At 42.9% G+C, this 18,485-nt stretch overlaps 1 long non-coding RNA gene and 1 other non-coding gene across 2 annotated transcripts; one reads left to right on the top strand and one right to left on the bottom strand.

Moving 5' to 3' along the window:
• Positions 1–200: 200 nt before the first annotated feature.
• On the bottom strand, positions 201–11,633 carry LOC111819743 (uncharacterized). Its single transcript, XR_002823323.1, has 3 exons — positions 11,215–11,633; positions 10,963–10,977; positions 201–469 (listed from the first exon to the last, which is right to left on the bottom strand). It is a non-coding gene; the product is annotated as an uncharacterized LOC111819743 (long non-coding RNA).
• A 2,277-nt stretch (positions 11,634–13,910) lies between these two features.
• TRNAG-UCC (transfer RNA glycine (anticodon UCC)) lies at positions 13,911–13,981 on the top strand. The gene has a single exon. It is a non-coding gene; the product is annotated as a tRNA-Gly (tRNA).
• The last annotated feature ends 4,504 nt before the right edge of the window (positions 13,982–18,485 follow it).

Genomic DNA, 18,485 nt, shown 5'->3' with positions numbered 1-18,485 from the left:
ACAGGTGTGAATCTTGTTTGCCAGTCTTCATCGTAATCTGTTTTCCAGGGAACCAATCTGCAACATGGACATTAGCCCTAGCAGCTTCCAGCCTGATGAAGAAAACGTTCCCCATCACATGCCACTGAAGTAGGAGAGATGACAAAGCACTCAAGCTGTGCTGGAGCAGCAGCAGGGCCTGCTTTTGTGGGCCTGGTCCTTATAAAATCTGGGGAGTCCTCTCTAAGAAAAAGAATACTACAAAATTACAAACATATGAAAAAGAATATTTATTTTGATGAGAGAAGAACACAATACCTTACAAATTTTCAGTAACTTGACAAACTATGCAAATGTCACTAACTGCCAAAAAAACTAATTTTTATTAAATAACCACATGAATCAATTCTGTAACTCTTTTCCTTGCATTTTTTGGCTGTATTCTTGTTCTTCACCTCTTCATATGCCAATAATTTTGTAGTATCATTTTCTACAGAGAAAATAGAAAGACAATTAACTATATCTTACCTCTAGGATGGTTTCCCAAATTAAAAAAAAAAAAATTTTTTTAGAAAAATTCTCTTAACTTCACAAGTCATTACTGGTAATGTCATCAAAAATTTTAGGATTGTTGTTAAATATGGGAATACCTCTGTCAAGTTTATTTGATATGTGAGCTGTAAGATTTCAAAACATTTCAAATTTTCTTGTGAAGTAACTAACTTAAATATTCTTTGAATGGATAACACTCATTAACCAGTTTGTCATCTATGTCTTCATAATGGCTCCCTATTTTTGTCAATGTTAGTATTTTTTCATTCCTTTTTGTTAACTGGATTATCAAACAATCCAAAAGCTTATTCATTACTTCCATCTAAAATGTTTATCTCTTCCTCTTAGTGAATCACTGCTTCTGGTGTGATCTGAAAAATGTTTTGTTGCTGTTGTTACCATTTTCTTCTTGATGTCAGAATTACTTCTATTGATTTTATACGGAATATGAAAAATAATTTAATTGTACGGTGCAGTTGTAATAGCATTTCAAACCCACCAGCTGTTCCACGGTAGAAAGATGTGGCAGTCTGCTTCCATAAAGATTTACAGCTTTGGAAACTCTTTGGGGCAGTTCTACTCTGTCCTTTAAGGTTGCTATGAGTCAGAATCAACTTGACAGCCATGGGTTTGTGTTTTTGTTTGGTTTGCAGTTACAACTGGACATGCTACATTATTATGTACATTTCTAAAGGGCGAGAACGTCCATCTTCCATCATGACTATGCAGCCACCAAAACCCGATCCTCAGTTTACAATTTTCCATGTCTGATGATTGGGAGACTCTTCCACAAACTAGCTTCTGGCTCCATACATCCAACAACTGCTTCTCCTCTACGGCACATGTGCTTCTGGTGAAGAGTACCTAAGACACAGTCATATCTTTCACAATGCCCAGCAGTCAGCACAGTGGGAAGAAGGAGTGTTCCTTGGAGCCACTGCTAGCAATAATTTAACTATGAACAAAAGTGACTGTAAGGCAGAGGTCCCCAGGCTGTGGAAAATAAATTGCACTGCTTCAAGCAGCTTTGCATCAGAATCCTGTTTCTTTTGCTTGGCCTGCCCGGTTACTTTGCATTAGAATCCTAGTTCCCTTGCTTGGCCTGTCCCATAAAAATCCTGATGATACATGAAGTTATATGTAAACCCCACTGTGCCTGCATAGTATGATTAAGAAAGTTGTTGACGTAACTTTATGAACTCCCTACTTGCAAACCCCTTAAAAATAACCTTTCCTCTTGCCCTCGCTGAGCTGTCTTGGCGGCGGCAGCTCCGACTGCCTCCTTTCCTTGCGCGAGGAAATAAAGGTGCCTTTTCTGCTCTCTACCTCGGTCTCTCTCATTAGTTGCCCAATAGCAGTCATGCCTAGCAGGATCTGGGTTTCCACCTGGTAACAACTGAAAACCATCTAATCCAAATGTCTCCTTAACTCCAAAAAGGCCAATGGCTAGGCCACCAAACATAAGAAGAATTTAGAGTACAAATTAAAAAGAAAAAGTCTGTCCAAGTGAACTCATTGCTAGGGCCCCTCCCAGGCCCTTGGAAGACGTCTGTGTAAGTGAGGGGCCTTGGAGCTTAAGCATCATTAGCTTCTAGGTAAATCCACCCATGGCTGGAAGACAAGAGAATGAGCAGCTACATGAGATTAAAATTGGGGGTGGAGGCGGGGTTTGGTCCAAGGCTGGACCTGGACATGAGTGCTTAAGTTTTAAAGCACTTTTCCAGAACCTCTTTTCTATTCCTAAATATAAATGTTCTCGCCACTGTGACAATTGCCAAGGGCTTTTTGTTTGTTTATTTTATCCAACTACGTTCCATCAAATATTCTTGTAATTAGGAACAGTTGGTGAAGCACACGCACTGGGAGAGGAGCCGACTCTCCATCCTCATCCAAAGAGAGTAATGAAGAGCAAGGGTTTGGCCCCTTAGCTGCTGGTGTGAGTGGGAATTAGAATATCTGGACATTCTTGCCACAATTTAAAATTCAAGAGCTTTAGACCAAGGCATGGATGTTTCCTGCTTCAGTTTTCCCCATCTGCAAATTGACGATACTGACTAGGCAGCAACTCCAGAATGAATGGCACTATTCAACTGCAAAATATTAGTATTATTGCTTTTCCTCTTTGATCTCATGGGGCAAGATAAATTTACGATACCGTAATTGTTTCCATAGCAGCAAATTATATTGTCCCAAACAAGGGACTTCATGACTCCATGGCTGGATTAAGAAAAAGGACAAATCAGACTGGGAGTAAGAATTTTGCTCATGCATAAATATCTTCAATGATAGCAAGGGGAACAGAGCAAATTACAGACAGGCAAAATTGCTTTTGGTTTAAATGTTCTTTTTACAAGTTCATCCCAGTGCAAAAACCCCTTCTCCAGGCATGTAATTTGTGTAATGATGCCTCCTTGCTTGAATTCACAGAAGGCTAATAGTGAAGCTCATCTATTTCAGGAATGCTTCAGAAATGCTAATACTAATTGTTTCACAGCGAATATCTGGATTTCTGCTTAAGCAGTTTTGTTTTGTTTTTCTGGTTTGGCTGCTTTTGATTCCCCTCAAGGTTCTATCTCCACAAATCTATTTCAAATAAACCAGTTTCCAGGTAAAGATTAGGCTTTTATCATCTGAAAATCTGTCAAGAGCTCTCGCCTCACTGGAGGCATCTGCTTTGCCTTTCTTAGGTTCCCATTGACTTGATTCTCATATTGCCAGAGTCAGTCAGTAGTTTCTGTCTGTTACATTAGAAGAAAGCAAAATTTCTAATTTTGAAGCCACTTAAAATCACCTCAGTTTCATTTAACCATATACAGTGAAATCTGTGAGAGCCAGAACTCAACAGGACTGCCTTGTTTTTGCAGGTCTTGCAAGTTTTCTGCCTTTCACAGGTACAGTCTTACCACTTTTCTATCATGCTCTTACTAGTGGAAAATATTTGAGTTTTCCTTCTCTGAAAGGTTTCTGCCTTACACAGATTCCAGCTTTCATAGGTTTTACTGTACAACAAACAGTAATGGGATTTTTAAACCCCAGGTCTCTCTCTCCTCTCCCTCCCCTACTTTTTCTTTGCATACAAATACTTCCAGTACCCTCTACCCATGATCTCCTCCCGTCTTTCTTTTAACCTCAAATTCCCAGAATTTGCTAGTTCCCACTGATTCATAAACTTCTTGCCACCAACTTACCCCAGAACACCACCCAGCTTCAGTTTTCTGCATACCACAGAGATTATTATCAAGGTCTCTCAGAGATCTTTCTCCATTCCTATTCTGAAGACTCCACCTCGTTGAATCCTGTACAACTAACTACTCCTTCATGTGGCTCCATTAGCAAGTGCACATAGATAACCTACTGGGCGTTCAGTGGGCATGCTGAACAACATGTTGTGGGAAAAGCAAAGGGGGGATAAAATGTGCTCCATTCCCCCAAAGAGCTTATAACTCATGAGAGAACCAAGATTAATTGTGCCTGAAATAACAACAAACTGTTAAAAACAATAAAAATAAAGTTTAGACATTCCATGTAGATCCCCAGAGTTCAGCAAAAAGAAAGGTTAGTGAAGGCAGAATATGAAACTTTATACTACCAAAGCACTTAGTATAGTGCTTTGCATATATGAAGCATTAAATGAATATTTCCTTTATGAATGAATTCTGAAGGAAGAAACTGTAGGACTAGATGTTGATTGGGAAACAAGATGAAAAAGAGAGTAATTAAAAGAACTGCAAAGGTTTCAGGCTTAGCTGAGTGGGAGGAAAATACTGACATTGGTAGAGATAGTGACTCTTGAGTGTGGAAGGTGGTTTGGGAGTTCTGGGTGACCATAAAGCATCTAAGGAGTCCCTGCGTGGTGTAAATGGTTAATGTGCTCTGCTGCTAACAGAAAGCTGGCAGTTCCAGTCTCCTCAGAAGAAAGGTCTGATGATTTAGTTCTGAAAAACCAACCACTGAAAACACTATAGAGCACAACTCCACTTTGATACATGTGGGGTCTCCATGAATCAGCCTCCATGGCAACTAGGTGGTACTAACATTTTAAAATATTGCAACAAAAGACAATGACTGCTTATTTGAGCTTGTTTGTCTTTAATATGCAAGTGAGTTCGATGACTTCATGAAGGAGGATATTTTTAAAGGACTGTAGGGTAATTTATAACATCCAAGGGACATGATAATACTGACAACACGAAAAGATGTAGATAAAGGAGCCACTTACAGAAAGCATAGAGTCGAGAGAAAAGGGAAGAGAGATTATGCTGATCAAAATGACTGGAGTTAAGGACAGCCAGATGTTAAAGGCTAAAGAGAAGAGGGAGAAAGAAAGCACAGGTCCTGGATAAGTTGTACACATATAGACCTAATCCAAATAATGGGGACATGGTAGCTCCCTTCTGAATGCCTGTAATGGTTAAGGTTATGCGTCATCTTGGCTAGACCCTGATTCTCAGTGGTTTGACAGATTTTATGTAATCATCTTTCATTTTGTGATCTGATGTGAGCAGTCAATAAGTTGAAAGGAAAGTCTCCTTGGGAATGTGGCCTGCATCCAATACATATAGATGTTCTGGCAAAGCTCTCTCTTTCTCTGGATGCTGCATCTGACTTGTCATCCTCCAATCTCCAGTTCTTGGGACGTGAGCCAGCAGCCTGCCATCTGACCCAGAGAGTCATAAATTCAGACTCCATTATTAAACGGAAGTGGTATATACAAGATCGGGCTCAAGCAGGACCTGAAGCACAAGTAAGTTACGTGAGAAGAAGTGGCCCAAATGCCCGTGGTCTCCTGTCACATTAACTTCCTTCTCCCAGTCTGCACCTATGGCCCCATGGGGAGTTCCTTATGATCAGTTGACTGAGGAAGACAAAACCTGTGCCTGGTTTACAGATGGTTCTGTGTGATATACAGGCATCACTCAAAAGTGGACAGCGGCAGCACTGCAGCCCCTTTCTGGGACCTCCCTGAAGGACAGTGGTGAAGGGAAATCCACCCAATCGACAGAATTTTGAGCAGTGCACCTGGTTGTTCATTTTCTTGGAAGGAGAGATGGCCAGATGTGTGATTATGTACTGATTCATGGGCTGTAGCCAATGGTTTGGCTGGATGGTCAGGGACTTGGAAGAAACATGATTGGAAAATTGGTGACTACGAGGTATGGGGAAGAGGCATGTAGACAGACTTCTCTGAATGGGCCAAAGAAGTCAAGATATTTGTGTCTCATGTGAATGCTCACCAAAAGGTGACCTTGGCAGAGGAGAATTTTAACAATCAAGTGGATAGGATGACACGTTCTGTGGATACCAGTCAGCCTCTTTCTCCAGCCCACGCCTGTCACTGCTCACGAATGAAGTGGCCATGGTGGCAGGGATGGAGGTTAACTCAGCAACACGGACTTTCACTCACCAAGGCCAGCTTGGTTACAGCCACCACTGAGTGCCCAATCTGCCAGCAGCAGAGGCCAATACTGAGTCCCCATTATGGCACCATTCCTAGGGGCAATCAGCCAGCAACCTGGTGGCAGGTTGATTACACTGGACAACTTCCATCATGGAAAGGACAACATTTTGTTCTTACTGGAATAGACACTTACTCTGGATACAGATTTGTCTTCCCTGCACACAATGCTTCTGACAAAACTACCATCTGTGGACTTACAGAATACCTTATCCATCATCATTGCCTCTTATCAGGAACACACTTCACAGAAAATGAAGTGTGGCAATGGGCACATGCTCATGGAATCCATTGGTCTTACCATCTCATCATCCGGAAGCAGCTGGCTTGATAGAACGATAGAATGGCCTTCTAAAGACACAATTACGATGCCAGCTAGATGGCAATACCTTGCAGGGCTGGAGCAATGTTCTCCAGGAGGCTGTATATGCTCTAAACCAGCATCCAATATATGGTGATGTTTCTCCCATAGCCAGGATTCATGGGTCCAGGAATCAAGGGGTAGAAATGGGAGTGGCATCACTCACTTGTCTTAGTTATCTACTGCTGCTATGACAGAAATTCCACAAGTGAATGGCTTTAACAAAGAGAAATTTATTCTCTCACAGCTTAGTAGGCTAGAAGTCGGAATTCAGGGCGTCAGCTCCAGGGGAAGGCTTTCTGCCTCTGTTGGCTCTGGGGCAAGGTCCTTATTATCAATCTTCCCCAGTCAAGGAGCTTCTCACTCCAGGAACCCTGGGGTCCAAAGGACATGCTATTCTCCTGGCTCTTGTTTCTTGGTGGATAAGGTCCCCTGTCTCTCTGCTCACTTGTCTCTTTTCTATTTCAAAAGAGACTCAAGACATAACCTAATCTTGTAGATTGAGTCCTGACTCATTAACATAACTGCTGCTAATCCCAACCTCATTAACGCCATAGAGGTAGGATTTACAACTCATAGGAAGATCACATCAGATGACAAAATGGTGGACAACCACACAATACTGGGAATCATGTCCTAGCCAAGTTGACACACATTTTGGGGAGACAGAATTCAATCCATAACACTCACCATTACATCTAGTGACCCACTCACAAAATTTTTGCTTCCTATATCTACAACCCTATGCTCTGCAGGTCTAGAGGTCTTAGCTCCAAAGGGAGGAATGTGCCAACCTGGAGAAACATCACTGATTCCATTGAACTGGAAGCTAAAAACGCCACCTGGCCACTTTGGGCTCCTTATGACTCTGGATCAATAGGCAAAGAAGGGAGTTACCACATTGGCTGGTGTGATTGATCCTGAATACCAAGAGGAAATCGGATTGATATCACATAATGGAGGTAAACAACAGTATGTCTGGAATGCAGGAGATCCCTTAGGACATCCCTTAGTACTACCATGCTCTGTGATTAAAGTCAATGGAAAACTATAGCAACCCAACTCCAACATGACTATTAATGGCCCAGACCCTTCAGGAATGAAGGTTTGGGTCACCCCACCAAGCAAAGAAACACGACCAGTTGGGGTGCTTGCTGAGGGCAAAGGAAATATGGAATGGGTGGTGGAAGAAGGTAGTTGTAAATACCAGCTATGACCACATGACCAGTTGCAGAAACAAGGACTGTAGTTGTTTAATTTCTTCCTTGTTTTGTTATGTGTAAGTGCATGTATGTGTGTCTGTGTGTGTGTGTATGTATGTATATACATATATATATAATAGCAATTATCTGTGTTTTCTTTCCCTCTCTTATTCCGTTACTTATTATAAAATATAAGATGTAAACAGGACTAGTGCGTTTTTGGCTGTACGCATGTTAGTTGTGTCATGTTAGGTGCAAATATGACTTTATAATTGTCTTTATTTAGAGATTATATATGGTTTAAGGAGATGTGTACAGGTGCCAAGTTGACATGGGGTGGACTATGATGGTTAAGGTTATGTGTCAACACGGCTAGCTAGGCCATGATTCTCAGTGGTTGGGCAGATTTTATGTAATCATCTTCCATTTTGTGATTTGATGTGAGCAGCCAATCAGCTGAAAGGAGAATTTCCTTGGAAGCGTGGTCTGTATCCAATATATACAGATGTTCTGGCAAAGGATCTGCTCTCTCTGGATCCTGCATCAGACTCATCATCCTATGACCTCCAGTTCTTGGGATGTGAGCTAGCAGCCTGCTCTCTGACGTACAGATTTTGGGTTCATAGCCCTGCAACCAAGTCAGGAGAAGCCTCCAGCCTGACATCTGACCAATGGATTTGGGATTTGCCAGCCTCCACAACTGCGTGAGACATTTTCTTGAAATAAATCTCTCTCTCTCATTCTCTCACTCTCATTCTGTGTGTGTGTGTGTGTGTGTGTGTGTGTGTGTGTGTGTGTGTAAATAAACCAAAAAAAAAGAAAACCATTGCCATCGAGTTAGTTCCAACTCACAGTACCCTATAGGATGGAGCAGAACTGCCCCATAGGGTTTCCAAGGAGCAGCTGGTGGATTTGAGCTGCTGACCTTTGGGTTAGCAGCCAAGCTTTTAACCACTGTGCCACCAAGGCTCCTATATATATATACACATGGGGCAGGAAGAAGTGCAGGCCTAAAATAGCCACTGGAATCTTTGGGGCGACGACTGATGAATGGAAACCCTGCTGAGCAGAGGCAGGGTTGCTAAAGAAGGGGGACCAGTGAAGCATATATACATGCTTCACTGGTTTTGCTCCTCCAGAGAACCCAGCCTAAGATAGTGCCTTAATCTGTTCTAAATGGTAAGTGGTGAGAGAGCATGAGATCAAGAAAGAGGGGCAATCTGGAGAATTGGGGAAGAAGGGCAGCCCTGAAACAGCCACCTGAACCTTCTTCGAGGTGAAGTGTGTGACTGATGAATGGAAACCCTGCTGAGCAGAGGCAGTGTTGCTGAAGAAGGGAGACAGCAGGAATCAGAAGTGGGCAGGCCTTTCTCCAGCAGAACTCTGCTTCCAAGGCATACTCCTTACCTGATTCACCATCTACGTTAAAAAATAGCTGGTCCTTCCTGGGTTTCTTCCCCACCCTCCACTATGTCCAACTCCTCACTGACTGAGCCTCCATTTTGCCTGCACCGTGACAGAGAACCTCTGAGTGATGTGCAGTTCATTTCTAGTCTTCACTTTATTAATCCATTTCATTAGCCAATCCAGTGGCCTCTTTCCTCTCTTGATATTAAATCTTTTATTCATGTTTATCTCTTTTACTGCCACAGCCTGAGAAAAAACACTGATCATTTCCTATGGGAACCTTCTTCCTCGTCAGACTTCTTTCTTCTAAAGCTACCTGTCTTCTCCCACTGACCTTCACCACCTCAGCCAGAATTATCTTCTTCTATTTTTGCTGAACTGCCATTTTCATTTTACTTTTCTTACCCCTCTTGGGCTAGAATTCTAACAGTTTTTCACATCACTAAAGATAAAGCCCAATGCATTGATTCTTTGTATCTAAGACCAGTGAGCTCTGCTGACCTTACCCTCTTGCTTGTATTACTATTCCTTGCCTTCTGAACTTGGCCCTCTCCTTGTCCCAAACCTGTTCCCAAGCTGGGCCACAAGCTCAGTTATGTCATCTGGGAAAATTTGCTGAATTGATCCAATAATGACCATAAGCCTCCCTTGCTCTATCTGGTCATATAAGTCGTACCAATGCCTTTTGCATTTGCTACTGTGTTTATGTGCTCATCTTCACCATCATTCCTCCTCCTGGCATGTATATGTGATATTAAGGGAACACACTGCTAAGTATAGTGTGAGTCTGTGGCTGTGGTTTGCCACCTCTAAGGATGACACCTGCAGTGCTCTCTGTCACTTAATGGCTTTTCCAAATGGAACAGGGGTTGTGTCTTTGTGATTTTCTAGGCACAGTATGGGGCCCATGTAGGGACTTAACAGCTTTTCAATGGAGGGTTTAATGCTGGATCCTTGAGGACAGGATACTATCTCATTCTTCTTTGCATCTCCAGCACAGATTGTATTGAATGGTGCCCAGTAGGTGCTCAACCAGTATTCATCGTTTATTGTGTGAATGACGGTTGTGGCTAATAAAAAAACCAGAACAAACCTAACAGAAATTGGACAAAGGGCATTCACATGCGATATATTTCTTGCTTCTAGTATGTAAATTTTTGTAACTTTTTGAGAATGTCTCTTTGTAAGTTTGTGCATAGGTGGGGCAGGTGGGTTAGGCCCTGAGAGTTGAGGCTTTAAGCAAAGGCTTCGATCCTTGCTCTAATAATGCAGGAAGGAGGAAGCACTGAAGAAACTGGAAAGCCCAAGTGTGATTATGTAGACCTCATAGCTTTAAAACAAAAACAAAAGATGCAACAGCAAATAAGTACTGTGCATCTATCAGACTTAAATTGGTTGAAGTTAACAGGAAAATGTATTCCTTTCCCAACCCCCAAATCCCTATTCCCACCAGGAAACAGCAAAGTCATGGGCCAGGAACTGTGATTTTAGCCTTTCTCCAAAGAATTTCCTCCTGGCTACTCTCAGTGCTTGGAAGTCACTCCTTTGGCCCCATTCTTGAGTAGGAATGAACGCCCTCATCCTGTGAGCTAATTTGGCCTGAACACCACCCCTGAGACTCAGAGCCTGGCTTCAGAAAAGTGGGAGAGGCAGAAGACAGAAAAGAGACAGAGGCAAGGGTGAGAACCTTCTGGAGCTGATTACCACTGCATAGAAGTACCAGGGTCAGGGGAAAGAAGTCTTCAAGTAGAAATAGAGAGCTGCCCACCCTCTCAAGAAGCAGTCAATGAGGAAGGGTGCAAAGGAGCTCCTGACCTTCTCCATGGCCCCCCAGGGGACATCGCCTGTCTCCGTTTCGGAGCTCCCCCTCCCTCCTCTTGTCCTCAGTCTTCTCTCCTGCACGCACACGCCCCCACAGTCAGCGAAGTTGATTGCTATCCTAGGTGAACTCTCTGGTTTAAGCCATAAAGGCAAGGGAGAGGGTTTTAAAAAACAATCCCACTCACGAGTTTGGATGAAATCTGGTGGAGAAAAAAAAAGAGAAAGTTTCAAATAGAGGAATACTCAAATGAAATGAAATTTTCAGCTGTCAGTTCTGAGCTTCTCTACCACAGAAAACAATGAGAAAATGCCTATCTCTCCTTTGTTGGGCATTTGATAAGATTTCCTATCTCTGCTCTTTTCATTCTGTGCTCTTAACCAAATGCAAATTCTGAAACACACGCTAGATGTCGCTGTTCGTTACAACCAAACCTTACCTCCTCACTTCCTGGGAAAGTCCTCCTGTCTTCACTGCAGAGAGAGCAACCTGCAGGCTTTGGGGGAAGCAAAACCTGTTTGGTCACACCGAGGCCAGGTGCAGCCCAGGTGCATGGCCCGCAAGCATGTTGCCCTTCATCCAGCAGACAGAAGTATGGAAGAGGAAAGAAAAAAATCATCAAAAGTGCTTCAATTTAATTAGAATTTTTTTGGTAAGCACTGCATAATTCTGTGACCTTAAACTCTTCCCCTATTTTTATGCCTTCCCCTTCCCCACCACCCAACTGTATTACTTCTTTCCAGGTGATGCATCAAGCAATTTAAGGAATGCACAATAAGGACTTGAATGAAAGCCAAGGCTTAAATACAGACAATACCTGCAGCTAGCCACTACCACTGATGCCACTGGGTTTGCATCCTTCCCAGCTGGTTCTTTGCCCAGAATATAAAACAGCTAAGCAATAAAATGACAAGACAACAGAGCTGATAACAGTGTAAGCAATTACAGCCTCTCCTGATGTTGAGATTTCTAAAGATGCTACTCAAAGAGCAGTATTCTAATCAAAGGCCATTATTAACGAACCAGAGCTCTGCCTCGCTGGCTCCTATTATTTTTCTCCTAATTATGTTCATCTGTCCCTTCTTTATGCCCTCACTTTGAAAACTGCAATTCATGCAAACACAGACCAATCCCAAAGGCAATATAGAAGGCAGAGTTGATATAAAAGTCAGTGATACTATCATTTCAAGGCAGGTCACGTAGTGTTTATTTACTGTTTGCTGCATTCTCACTTCTGTCCTCTACTCCAGATACAAAGACACAGATGGTGACGCAGTGTTACCCCAAAGGCAGAAACCAGTGCAAAATCATGTCTAATTCAATATTAAGATCATGGCACTTTCTCAAGTCTTAGGGAAATTCCTAAAAGATAGAGCCCAAAGTACTAGTGTAGTCTGGAAAAAGTTTCTTGGTGAAGAGTGGGGCTTCAACCGTTCTCCATGTGGGCAGCAAGGAGAGGCTGGAAGCACATCTGGCGGGGAAGCAGCATGTCCTGGGCAGGCAGTAGACATGAGCATGGCTTATGTGTGGAGGCTGGCCTGGCTACAACCAAGAACTCATTACGTGAGACCAATTTTGTTTCCAGGCTGAGTTGCTGTCACTGAGTTGGATGGAAAGAAGGGAGCCATCAAGGGTGCTAGGACAAGAGTGACATGATTATATGCTGTTTGTGGAGGAGTCTGGCTGCACCTTTTTGAGGTTTTAGTTCAGGCCCTGCAGTGCAGTGAATTACTTAATATGGTCCTTCTAGCCATAGTCTTTGTAACTCCCACACAATGATTGGGTGGGACTATGCAAATAAGGTGCTTGTGGGCCACCAAGGGGATTGGACAGCTTGCTAATAATGCCAATAATGTGTACGAAACCCTGAAGAGATGGGATCATGTAAATAAGGTACATGGAACCCTAACGAGGGAATTGGACAGTTTTGCCATCCCGCTACGCTTAAAAGAGAGTCAGTCAATCCCAGAGAAGAGGGGGACCTCACTACAACCAAGAAGAAGAGCTGGGAGTACAGCATGTCCTTTGGACCTGGGGTTCCTGTGCTAAGAACCTCCTAGACCCAGGATACAGAGAGAGAAGTCTGTAACACCGGAGACAAGACAGCGAGAAGTGGTGGTAGAGAAACAGTGGCAGCAGAACCAGGAAACCAGCGTGAGCTTCCCAGCCCACAGAGTGATGTAGCTACAGTGGGTGTGCCAACCCACAGAGTGAGAGAGTTGAGCGCCTTCAGGCCGAGGCTTACTGTAGAAGTGGGGTGCTTCCATACACTTACTGGTGGAGCTAAAGAGTTTTGTAACACTTGCCTGAGCAGGGCAGGGGCTGAGGGACCAAGGGGCACAGCTGGGAAGAAGCTGTCCTCATCGAAGAACTGTATCCTGAGTCATTCCTTCTCCTGGATTGTAACCTGATACTTCCCTAATAAACCCCATAATCTTGAGTATTCACTGTGAGTTCTATGTGGCCATTTAATGAATCATCGAACCCAGCTGAGAAGTACAGAGTGCTGTGGGAGGGACAGCTGGTGTCAGAATTGGCATAAAGATTGGAGAGAGAAGGTATGTCTGACCTCTGCCTCATAGGAATCAGCCTTGGGCTGTTGATCTTGATTCTCCTTCCCCCTTATGAAGATACAGGAGGTCACACGCCTACCCAGGCCATTTTTATAGCCACTTACTAGCTGTGTGACCCTGAGCTCATTATTTAATTTCTCTGTGCCTCAATTCTCTTGTTTGTATCTATCTCATAGGATTGTACAAGGGTTAAGTGAGTTAGTATCTGTAAAGAATTCTGAATAGTGCTGGGCACAAAATAGGCACTCATTAAGTGTTTTGTTTATTATTCAACGAGATGGCTTGGAGAGGGGAGAGACTGGGTAAAGGGGGAACAGTCAAAAGACAGGTTCCTCCACCAGTGTTGATTGGGATGGCGTTAGAGCTCCTCTAGGCCAACCCCTTTACTTTACAGAAAAGGAAAGAGATGAAAAGTAAGGTTGACTGCCCAGTGGCAAGGGAGCCCTTGAAACCACATCTCCAGATCCCAACTTGAGGACTCTTCCCCCGACACTTAAATCCTTCTCTCTGCTAACTTCCATTTAAGGCTAACTATGACACTTTTTTGGGGGGAGGGGAGGAAGCAGTGGTAGTTCAGTGGTAGAATCCTTGCCTTCCATGCAGGAGTCCTGGGTTCAATTCCCAGCCAGTGCACCTCATGGGCAGCCACCACCAGCAAGTCAGTAGAGGCTAACCTGTTGCTATGATGCTAAATAGATTGCAGCAGAGCTTTCAGACTAAGTCAGACTAGGAAGAAGGCCCTGGAGTTCTGCTTCCAAAAAATCAGCCAATGAAAACTCTGTGGACCACAAGATCTGATCCCCAACTGATCATGGGGATGGCCCAGGACTAGACAGCACTGTATTCTGTTGTGCATGGAGTGACCATGAGTCAGGGGCCAACTTGACAGCATCTAACAACAACGACATTTTTTTAATGTCCTCATGGGATATGACTTGGACATCTTTAAAATCACTTTGACAATCTGTCATTGCTCTTGTCTCAACTGATCCACAAAAGTTGTCAGTTCTGAGGATCAGAGTGTTAGTTGGTATGAGCAAAATGCAGTTTTCCTTCCAAAATTCTCTTTTGGAGCAAATAAGCCCCAGGCTCTCCTCAATGCTTGGGGTTCCCCTGCTTTGCAGTCAGCGTCATGGTTCTTAAAGACCTATTCCCACCTCCCCCTCTTACCTCCAAGATATACTGGGGGAACTGACTACAGTAGAAGACTAGGGACTACTGGACCTTCTCTTCTAGAAGGAAAACTCTTGGGACTTCCACAGCAGACTCAGCAGTGCAGGCAGCTTCACTTGCCCTGAACGATACTCTTTCTGAACCCTGCTTACATTGGTGCAACTCTGATTATTCTGTGCCTGGCAGCAGGTATAATGCTAACTGCCTCCCAGTCCCCACAGCAGCAGGTGCTGCAGAAATAGGTGGATAAATGGACAGAAAATCAACTGAAGCTACACAGTCTGCTGAAGGTTTTCACAGGATCTCCAAAACAGAAGACTCAGCGTCACTGGCTGGAAAATCTATACAGCCTCTTCTCATAGTGCTTGAAGCTGACGTTCATTTCCAGTTTCCTAAGCTGTCCTTTTTCCAACAGCAGAATCTGTTAATATCAGCTTTATGTAAAACCAGAGGCCCTGCATCTCTAACATAGCATCGTGTGAATTCTACCGTCCATCACCCCTAGACAACGCACTATGCATTCATCTCTAAGTGCGTGGCCCCTCTCTGTATGGTCTGGTTTCTGATGACTCACATCAAATTTCCTGTTTGGTTTCCTTGATAGATACTTGGCTCCTGATGTTGTTACCCATCTTGTTGTGGTGCATCCGGCCCAAGAATGCTCATCACAGTTGTCAGTTTAGCAGCTGTGCTTCTCTACCAAGGCCACTCCAGACAGAAGACAATGTCACATTTTTTAAATGTTTGATTATTTCTTCTTCCTCATACTTTTTTTTCCGATTTTGAGAATCAGCTTAGCTAGTTACTTAATTTTTCTGTGCCTCAGTTCCCTCAGTTGTAAGATCAAAATAATAGACTCTATCTCATAAAGAAGCCTGGTGGTGCAATGGAGACTTGGTGGCACAGTGGTTAAAATCTCAGCTGTTAACCAAAAGATCGGCAGTTTGAATCCACCAGCCACTCCTTGGAAACCCTATGGGGCAGTTGTACTCTATCCTATAGGGTCGCAATGAGTCAGAATTGACTCAATGGCAATGGGTTTGGTTTGGTTTTGAGTGGCACAATGGTTGAGCACTCAGTTGCTAACCAAAAGGTCGGTAGTTTGAACCCATCAGCCGCTCTACAGGAGAAAGATATGGCAGTCTGCTTCTGTAAAGATTGCAGCCTTAGAAACTCTATGGGGCAGTTCTCCTCTGTCCTATAACGTTGCTGTGAGGATGGCAATGGGTTTGGTTTTTTTTTGTTTTGTTTTGTTTTATCGCATAGAATGAAGTCCCTGAGGGGTGCAAATAGATAACTTGCTCAACTGCTAACTGAAAAGAGTGAAAGCTCAAGTCTATCCGGAGGTGCCTCAAAAGAAAGGCCTAGTGATCTACTTCTGAAAAATCAGCCATTTGAAACCCTATGGAGCACAGTTCTCCTCTAGCACAGATGGGGTTGCCATAATTCAGTCAACTCAATTCTCAGCTGATTAGGGAAAAAAAAAAGTTTTCTTTTAAGATTAATAGTAGTTAATCCCAGGATCCTAGATACATCTTCTGTGATATCATGTCCAATAAGCAAAAGAAAAACTTCAGGAAGTCCTGATACATACTACAACATGGATGAACCTTGAAAACATTATGCTGAGTAAAATACTTCAGTCACAAAACGACAAATATGGTATGATCCTACTTATACGAAATATCTAGAATAGGCAAGTTTATAGAGACCAAAGTTTATTAGTGGTTACCAGAGGTGGGCAGGCGGGAGGAGGAAAGAAGGACTCATTGCTTAGGGTCACTGAGCTCCTGTTAAGGTTAACAGATAATGTTGATGGCTGAACAACATGAGAAGCATAAGCAATGTTCCTGAACTGTACATGTGAAGACTGTTGAAATGGCAAGTGATTTTTTATTTATTTACCACAATAAAAAAAAAAAACAAAAAACTTTTCAACATTTAAAAAAGAAAGAAAGAAAAACTACAGGATCCATCATTAAGGCCTCCCCTAGGCAGACGCATCCACCTGCCGAGGGAGATCTTAATGAAATCTCAGCAGGAAGGCTAGCCTCAGCCGTTTGGTGGAAGAAGTCATAGCTTCTGAGTTTGCCCAGTACAACAAAGATGCTTAACCATACACAGAAGGCAGCCTTGCTGTAGACCAGTAGTTTTCAAACTGTCCATCCCAGAGATGCCTCAGGAGATAGAACAAGTGGAGGACAAGAAAAAACAGCCTCTGGGGCCTCCTTCCTCCATTCAAGCAGAGCAGCTCTGAGTTTATACATTTTATACAAGTTTTCTTTGGAAGAAGGGCTTCTGTGGCCTCAAAACCTGCAAACCCCCTAGTGTACTGAAAGGGCACTGCCTTGGGAGGCAGAGTCCTGTGTCCCAGCCCAGCTCCATGGCCTTTGGCAAGGCTCAGAGCTTCTCTGGGTCCCCTGCCACATTCGAAAATGAGAGGCTTGGACTCGGAGATGGAGAAGGCCCTTCCACGTTTACCATCTCCTCTTAAATGTTATTTGTAACCATCAGTTCAGAGTCAGAGAGACGTGGGACTGAATTCAGCTCTGCCACATACAGCTCTCTTACCTAGGGCGGGACCCTCCGCCTCCCTGCATTTCACTTGCCTCACCTATAATTCCTGGTAATGCTAACGAGTTTACAAGGTAGTTGTGAGGATTAACAATAATATACAGAACTTTTCTTGGCCAAAGTAGTTATTCAGTAAAAGGAAGCCATGACCTACCATAATTTTTACACATGTACCTTTTACCTCAACCATCCTAGTTCTAGGAATTTAACCTATGGAGATACTAGTGAAAGTTCACCAAGATGTTCATACAAGGATGTTCATAGCTGCAAAATTCATAACACCAAAAATTGGGAACCAATAGAACGTGTCCATCAACTGGAAACCAAATATATAAGTTATGGATTATAACTCTCTCTACATTTGAATTTTATAACCATGGATAGGTTTGTTTATTAATTTATTTTATCAGAAGAGATTATAGCTTATCCTTTTGTTTGCCTCTTCATTCTTCTCTGTAGTAAAGGTAAGTTCAACAAATGTTAATTTTTATGCAAGTATTTTATGTATATTTATTACATAAATTAATATTTACTATGATAAGGCTGATAATGAAGGTGATAATGGGTCACTTTCAGAGGATACAAAAATCCCATGGTGTTTTTTAGGCCAGCTATCAGCAAGGATTGGGCTCTTCAGATGGATTTTCTCTAGCCAGTCTTTTTTTCTGACCACATCTGCTCCATCTGATGAACTGCTTGCCCCTCCTTGGGATCTTCTCCAAGTGAAATAACCCTCTGACCCTGATTTCTCTTTTCCTCTATTTTACAGCAGTATAAAACCAGGCGAAAGAAGAGTTCACAGTTCTCACCAGGTCTCAAAATGTTTAGCTAAATGCTCAGCTGAACATCACAAGCGTACTCTTAAGGACATAAAGCTGACTTCTTGGCCTTCAGTGTAGGTTTCTCAGCAGTTGGCTTTGAGAGTGAAGAGGCTCTATATCCCTGAGCATATAATCTGTTCCATTTACAGAAAAAGAGGCTACTGTCCTTATACATATGGTCTCTGGAAATGGCACAAACTTAAAGGTTGGCGGTTCATACCCACCCAGTGGTGCCACAAAAGAAAGGCCTGGCAGTCTGCTTCCATAAAGATTACAGCCAAGAAAACTTTATGGAGCAGTTCTACTCTGTAACACATTGGGTTACCAAGAGTCGGAACTGACTCAGCGGCAATGGGTTTATGGTCCTTTTACATAAAGTTCACATCTTTGAGGTTTCTCTGTTTTGTTCTTAATATTTCTTTTCCTAACTACCTTTAAAATAAAATATTCATCTATTCTTCAGGCACACAGGCCAGTGCTAACCAAATATTTCTATCATCCAGATTAAAAACCTCTAGTAAACTGAGCCAGCACTACTCCAAAGAGCAAGATTTCTGGCCTAGGAAAGA

This window comes from Trichechus manatus, unplaced genomic scaffold, assembly GCF_000243295.1.
Source record: "Trichechus manatus latirostris isolate Lorelei unplaced genomic scaffold, TriManLat1.0 scaffold00017, whole genome shotgun sequence".
Classification (NCBI taxonomy): domain Eukaryota; kingdom Metazoa; phylum Chordata; class Mammalia; order Sirenia; family Trichechidae; genus Trichechus; species Trichechus manatus.
The sequence above is the reverse complement of the archived record's forward strand: the minus strand, read 5'-3'. Positions and strand labels throughout refer to the sequence as shown.